This window comes from Dunckerocampus dactyliophorus, chromosome 16, assembly GCF_027744805.1.
Source record: "Dunckerocampus dactyliophorus isolate RoL2022-P2 chromosome 16, RoL_Ddac_1.1, whole genome shotgun sequence".
In the NCBI taxonomy this organism is placed as follows: domain Eukaryota; kingdom Metazoa; phylum Chordata; class Actinopteri; order Syngnathiformes; family Syngnathidae; genus Dunckerocampus; species Dunckerocampus dactyliophorus.
Window position 1 is genome coordinate 5,455,077 of NC_072834.1, and position 6,886 is coordinate 5,461,962.

The window sequence follows — 6,886 nt, forward strand, 5'->3', positions numbered from 1 at the left end:
TTCAAACAAGACCACTACAGAGGAGCATTGTTGAGGACAGTAATAAATCAGATACTGAAGCTACAGCGCTGTGTTTTACATATTTTTTCCCCAACCAAAAATCCTTTTCTCTGGCTAAGGGGTACCTGGCTGAAAAAGAAAAAAAAATTCACCTCACTGACAAAAGCTTGAGAACCACCAGTGTACAAAAGCAAATAACCGCCAGGATCTCAAATTAACACCGGGTCGAACAATATTGACCTTTTTTTATTAACTCGAAAAATTGCGGCATTTGAAGTACAGCAATCCCTCGTTTATCGCAGTTACTTGGTTCCAGACCCGACCTTTATAAGTGAATTTCCGCAAAGTAGGAGTTCTTTATAAATTGAATATGTTTGTAGTTAGAGCATAGAACACCTGTTAACGACCTTCTAAGTATGGGTTTTAACATTATCACAGCCCTCTAGACATGAAGTAACACCCCATAGCCACCTTTACAATTGCAATACCTAATATGCTGGATATGATTGGAGAAAATAAAGCATTTAAGACAAAAATAAAACCTATTATTGTCCCTTTTGTGTTATACAGTTGTCCCTCACTTATCACAGTTCACGGCTGCGATAAGTGAATTTCCGCAAAGTAGGATTCAATATTAATAAACTGAATAGTTTTGTTGTTAGAGCATAGAAAACCTCTTTTTGACTTACTAAATATGTTTTTTACCATTAGAGCCCTGAAGACATGAAATAACACCCCTATAGTCACCTTTACACTCCTATTCTTTGTTTACACCACATTGCGCAGGCTACGGGATCACTGCAGGGACACAAGACACGGCCACGGCTTTAAGCATAGCATGCTAGCGAACTCACCGTCTGAGTGAGGAGATACGAGAGTGGATCCTGGGATGCAGAGGCAAGGCAACTCAAGGCATGAAAAGTCTTTAATATGAACACAAATTATGGGACAGAAAAATGCAGGAACGAAGAGTGGAAAAAAACATACATTGTGGAAAAAAGAAGTAAACTCGAAGCAACTAAAAACTACTGGAAAGTCAGGCGGGCTACTGGATATGTAGGAAGGCAGGCAAGGTAGCTAACAAAACGAATGCACAAATACAATCAAACAAGGATGCTAATAAATTGTCTTGGAGGATGAGATAGCTGAAGCGTGACATGGAGCGTCCAGAACAAAGCAACAGTCCAACACCTTCCTGCCACAGCTGAGGTGATTAAAAGGAGGTGCTCATCCAGGAACTCCGCCCGACTCAGGAGAACCAGCGTCTGCAAACCACAGAACAGAAGCAGAGTAGTTGGAAACACAATCACAAGAAAAGCTAATAATATAAATAACAAGGGCCAACAGGTGTCACAGCAGAGCGTGGCATTCTTACTGCCTGATATTTGTATCTTAATTCATTTAGCCATTTTTATGCTTGAAAATGCTTCATTTAAGCAAAACTAAAATCATTTTGAAAACCGCGATGTGGCTACGGATGACTGTATTAGTACAATTTTGCATATTTTTTAAAAGCGTATGAACGCGCATTGTGTTCTGCGTTCTTGTGGTGTATTAGAGCGATCTATCGGTGCTCTGTTGTATGCGTCTGTTATTGTATTTACTACTCCTACCAGCAGAGGGGGTTGTATACTCATGTTGAAGACGTGTGCAGCTCCACCTCTCAGTGTGTTTACGTGCCTGCACGAGCATATTAGGAACCCACAGTAGACAATAGCCCGCTAAATATGGAGCCACACGAGTCCCTATTGGCTAGGAGTTAACCCACCCATTGTGTTCTGCGTCCCGATTGGCTGTAGACCATTGTCAATCAATGTCCTTTGTGCTGTCGCTACCAAGGAAGCTAACTGTGTGAGTTGCTTGTTAACCGCCAATAAACAATAGAAGAAGAAAAGAAGCAGATAACCGGCTAAATGAATCTTCGGTTCAAGGAGTAGGACGAGGAGGAGGAGCGATATGTTTTAACGAGGATACAAAAACGTTACAGCTGAACGGCGCCAGGACGAAGCACGGTGAGAAGAGTGAATACGCGTGAGTCACTTAATAATTTATTCTGTCCAACTTAGTAGATTGATCATTAAAATTCAAACGCAATTTGAACTTTGACAGTGTTTAAAATGTGTGAAAATGTTAATGCCCGTCTGAGAAAAGTGGATAAAGCCTTAAAAAATATATAATAACCGTAAACAAATAAAGTTGTCTACTTTGCGGATTCCACTTATTGCAGGCTATTTTGGGAACCTATCCCCCGCGATAAACAAGGGAACGCTGTAACTCGGATGTGTGCGACATGACCGGTCATACTGCGGCCGCATCACATACGTATCGGAGTTACATCCACACATGAATGAGGCCTGAGTCCCGTTTGAAAAAATCGGAATTGTGCTTTTCACACTCACATGAAAAAAATCAGATCCCGGTCGCAAAAGAGCAAAAAAATCAGAATCGACCTGGAGTGTGAACATAGCCTTGGTCTGCCTCTGCATGCGCTTTAACTAAAACAGTGTCAAACTTCAAATGAACTCGTCAGTGGCATTAATGCTGGCTCGGCAGTTTGCTCCTTACTGACTCACCTTGATGTGCTTTGGAGGTTAACAGGAGCCTTGGTGGAGGTTTTGTCAATGCTGTCTTGTATCCAAATGTATTTGTACCCCTCACTTGCATTATTGAAATGCTGAAGAATCAGTAGCAGACGTGCTTGGAATGCAGCCCTTACAGTGCCGGAGGAGGCCTGTTGTTGTTTTCCACGCTCCCACCGGGTGCATATCCATCAAGATAACACAACAGCGGAGGGCAACGGCTCCTCACGCCCCCGCACGGCACCAGCTGATGTTCCAGCCTTTTCCCTCGTCTTCCATCACTCCAGCAGGAGAATTCCCAGGATGGCTTCTCACAGAGAGAGAAACAAGACCCCCCACCCCTACCCCTCTCAAATCTGAGGTGAACTCCCCAGCGGTGGCACCATATGCACCTGTCAGCTGTTGGGAGGAGCTTTATATGCATGTTGGACTGTAAGCAGCTGTAATTAAACACAGCCTCCCCTGCTTTCCACGTCTGTCTTGATACAGGGCATACTTTCTATTCAGCTCGGTTGAGCGAGGAATCTTTCAAGTGTCGAGTGCAAGGCTATTGATTATCCGCCAAGGTGTTGCTGAGGCACGTGCTGTGAAGTGGCATATTGATCAGATCATTTGCATGCTTCTCCAGGTGTAATGGAGGAAAATGTTTGATTTGCGAAGCAAGGCGGCGGGCTGCATGTGTCCGATATCGTCTAAGGAAAGTTTAGCAAACTATCACACTCAAAACATGGAGATGCAAGATGAGGAGGAGCTTCATGAAAGACAACCACGGCACAGAAATGCTGACTGACCAGCCAGAGAGCAGCACCGGAGAGGCCCGACACTTTGAATACTCATGACACATGTTACATTTTATTTTAGTTTTTGGTATGTTTAGATTAGACTGAAATATTTTTTCCGTATGTTCCGTAAATTTCAGTGTATAAGCCGCACTGGTGTATGAGCTGCAGCATTTAGAGGAAAAAAAAGATTAGTACATATATAAGCCGCACCGCACCATAAGCCGCACGTGCCCATGTCATAAAATGGCATATTGTGGCGTGCACGAGTCCGTGAGGACCAGGCAGCTCTTTATTTGAGGTCTTTACTCGATATAACAGTCTGACCTCACAGTGTCAAAGAATTCTAAACTCATCATACAACTTAACACTCAAAAGCTATACCTGAGAAATATACAAACAAGTACCAATTCGAGTTTAAAATAAAAAAAAAACCCAAACCATTTTAACGCTTTCCTATAATGCACTGCGTCTGAGCAAAGCATTTCATTGGAGGCCAAGCGGCATAGAAAATTGATGAGTGGCTGGCGCTGCAATGCTTCCTCTGTCCACCAGAGGGACCCAGATGGAGGCTGACATCATTGCAGCGCCCCGGCAGGCACCAATGAATGCTTTGTTTGGATGCAATGTATTATGGAAAAAAGGTTAAAATAGTTTTTTGTTTTTTTTTCCAGAGTACACAGTATTCTACACTGGTCACTAGGTTGAGACAATAGCCACTGCAGGAAATACTCTGTGCTTATGTGACTCTCCCAATTCCAGCATGTGTGACTATATACGATGTCTTATTTATATCTTAAATGGCTTATTTTCTGTCTTTTACGTCACTTATTTTGGGTAATACGAGTGTAAAGGTGATTATAGGGGTGTTATTTCACGTCTAGAGGGCTCTAATAATGTTAAAAACCATATGTAGAGGGTGGTAAACACATTTTTCTATGCTGTAAATACGAAAATATTAAATTTATAAATAAGCAATCCTACTTTGTGAAAATTCATTTATAACGGACAGATCGGGAACCAATTAACCGCGACAAACAAGTGATTACTGTATTAATAAGTATGTCGCAATAGGTGTGTGCATGTTGTGATTTGAGTTATATTGGGTACGCTTGTTGGTGTGTCGTTAGAGTGACAGCTTTCGTGTTACACCGTACCGTGGAATTAGATGTGTGTGGACACAAGTCACCTTCCTGTCATGTGCTCCATACGTATGTCAATCGTTGGATGTGTTGCCGTTTGGGTTATGTTCAGGAGACTTACTGTTGTGATGCATTATTGCTGGTAAGATAAGAGTTCTTAGGTTGCACGGTGAGGTTCAGGGGTGTCCACAGAAGTCACCGTTCTGTCATTTCGCATGTCTTGCAGTTCTTCTAGGCTTATTGTTGCGTCGCATTCATGCTGTGAAGTTTTGAGCTGCACCGTGAGTGGGAAGGGTGTCAACAGAAGTCCGCATGCTCTCACTTTGCATATCAACTACTATTTTAACAATGAAATGTGGATCAAACCTGACCTTTTAAGACAACCATGTTTGACAAGACTCTCTTCCTTTTAGTTCTGTTGTCATCACTGGCCTTTAACATCTTTGGCCGGATTCTTTTTTTACTTTTATTTGAATTTGAGGTTCCGTTCGGAGACACAAGAGGCGAAGGCTTTGTTTTGCTGAGCCTCCATTTAACCTCATCCCCCATTGCTATGTGTTAGCTACTCGCTAGATTTGCTGACTTTTTTATAATTGATTTTTCTCTTGCTTGACAGACAAATCATGCCTCCGCCTCCGCCTCCTCCTCCTCCATCCCTCGTCCGCTCTGCTTTTCCTCGCTGCTGTCTGCGACTTGTCAGCTAATTAGTTTTCGGCGTAATTACCTGCTTCAGCGCTTTGTTATCATCGCTCTTATTGTTGTTTAGAAGGAGTCGTCAGTGATAGAGTGGACCAAATTGGACGTCTTCATTGGTCGTTAATTGAAAGTGCGAAAGTGTGTTGGAAACCTGTTGATAAAAAGGTTTTATATTATAAACATTGGACAGATGGCAACAAAGTCACAATTTACATTTGTTATCACAAGCCAGTCAATTACTGTTGTAACCGTGACAGCCTGAATGGCACTTATGCAGTACTATACGCAATACAGTGCATTATACTACATGTGCGTTATGTTTTAAGACATCATTTTGGGGTATCTGCATTTGTACGGTGTTCCCTTGTTTATCGCAGGGGATAGGTTCCCAAAATAGCCTGCAATAAGTGAATCTGTGAAGTAGCCAAGTATATTTGTTTACAATTATTATATATGTTTTAAGGCTGCAAAACACCTCACCATGCACTTTATACGCTTTTCCCAGACAGGCATTAACATTTTATCACATTTCTCTCTTGTTTAAACACTCTCAACGGTCAAATTTTGTGTGAATTTTAAGGATCGATTTACGAGATGCGACACAAGAAATGAAGTGACTCACGCATATTTCACTCCTCTGATCGTGGCTCGTCCTGGCGCTGTTAGGCTGTAGCGTTTTTGTATCCTTGTTCAAACATATTCCTCCTCCTCGTCCTCCATGAACCGAAGATTCATTTGCAGCATTCCACGTGCCCCACAGCCGCGTAACTTCTGCCGTCATTCAGCATGTACGATCGCTGGCAGCTCGCGATCATACAACAACAAACAGGCAGTCCTGCACCAAGGAGATTGGTCTACAGCCAATCAGAACCCCCCCTGCTGGTAGCAGTGGTAAATACAATAACAGACACATACAACAGAGCACTGATCGATCACTCTAATGCACCACAAGGACGCAGGAACACAATGCGCGTTTATACGCTGTTAAAAAAAAAACATACAAAATTGCACTAAAAAATCAGCGAAAGGTGAACCGCGATGTAGTGAGGGTGCACTGTTTGTTTATTAATGATTTTTTAAAAATTGGAATGAAGCGTAACAGTAATATCCTAAGTTAATAAATATCTACAATAATTATATTATTTAAGTTTTAGTATTTTCAAAATTATTTGTATATATTGTGTTTATTAATGAACCTATTGAAAATAATTATTGTAATAAATTGTCCATATTTGTCATATCCCAAATGAATAAATACATTCATGAATGAAATTGTGCTTCAATTATATTACTAACTTGACTTTTAGTATTTTAAAATTACTTTTTTTCATGTATTTAGGTTTAAGATTGTAGCATATTGTTGGTTTTGTGGTCACCGACTGGTTTATTTTTGAAATGCATTTTTTTTCCCTGTAAAAATCATACAGTAGCTTCACTTTTCCACCAACATTTCCAAGTGAATACGTTAAGAATACATTCCTGCGAGTAACACAGGGAGGTCTCTCTCTTTTTGGTCACAGTATGATAAAAATCCCACATTTCATTTGGCCGGAAGACGCTGTGTTCTAACAGATTTAACAGAACCATTTTTCTTCATTTTTGTCAAGATGATGCACCTGACCTGGACATATATGCCCTAATTTAAATAGCTTCACTCCCTCACTTTTTTGCCTTTGTGTTTGCCCTCCTA

General features: G+C 41.3%; 1 long non-coding RNA gene across 1 annotated transcript; it reads right to left on the minus strand.

The window, feature by feature from the left end:
* Positions 1-941: 941 nt before the first annotated feature.
* LOC129169173 (uncharacterized) lies at positions 942-6,650 on the minus strand. The gene is made up of 3 exons (XR_008566387.1): positions 5,819-6,650; positions 5,225-5,347; positions 942-1,265 (listed from the first exon to the last, which is right to left on the minus strand). It is a non-coding gene; the product is annotated as an uncharacterized LOC129169173 (long non-coding RNA).
* Between the last annotated feature and the right edge of the window lie 236 nt (positions 6,651-6,886).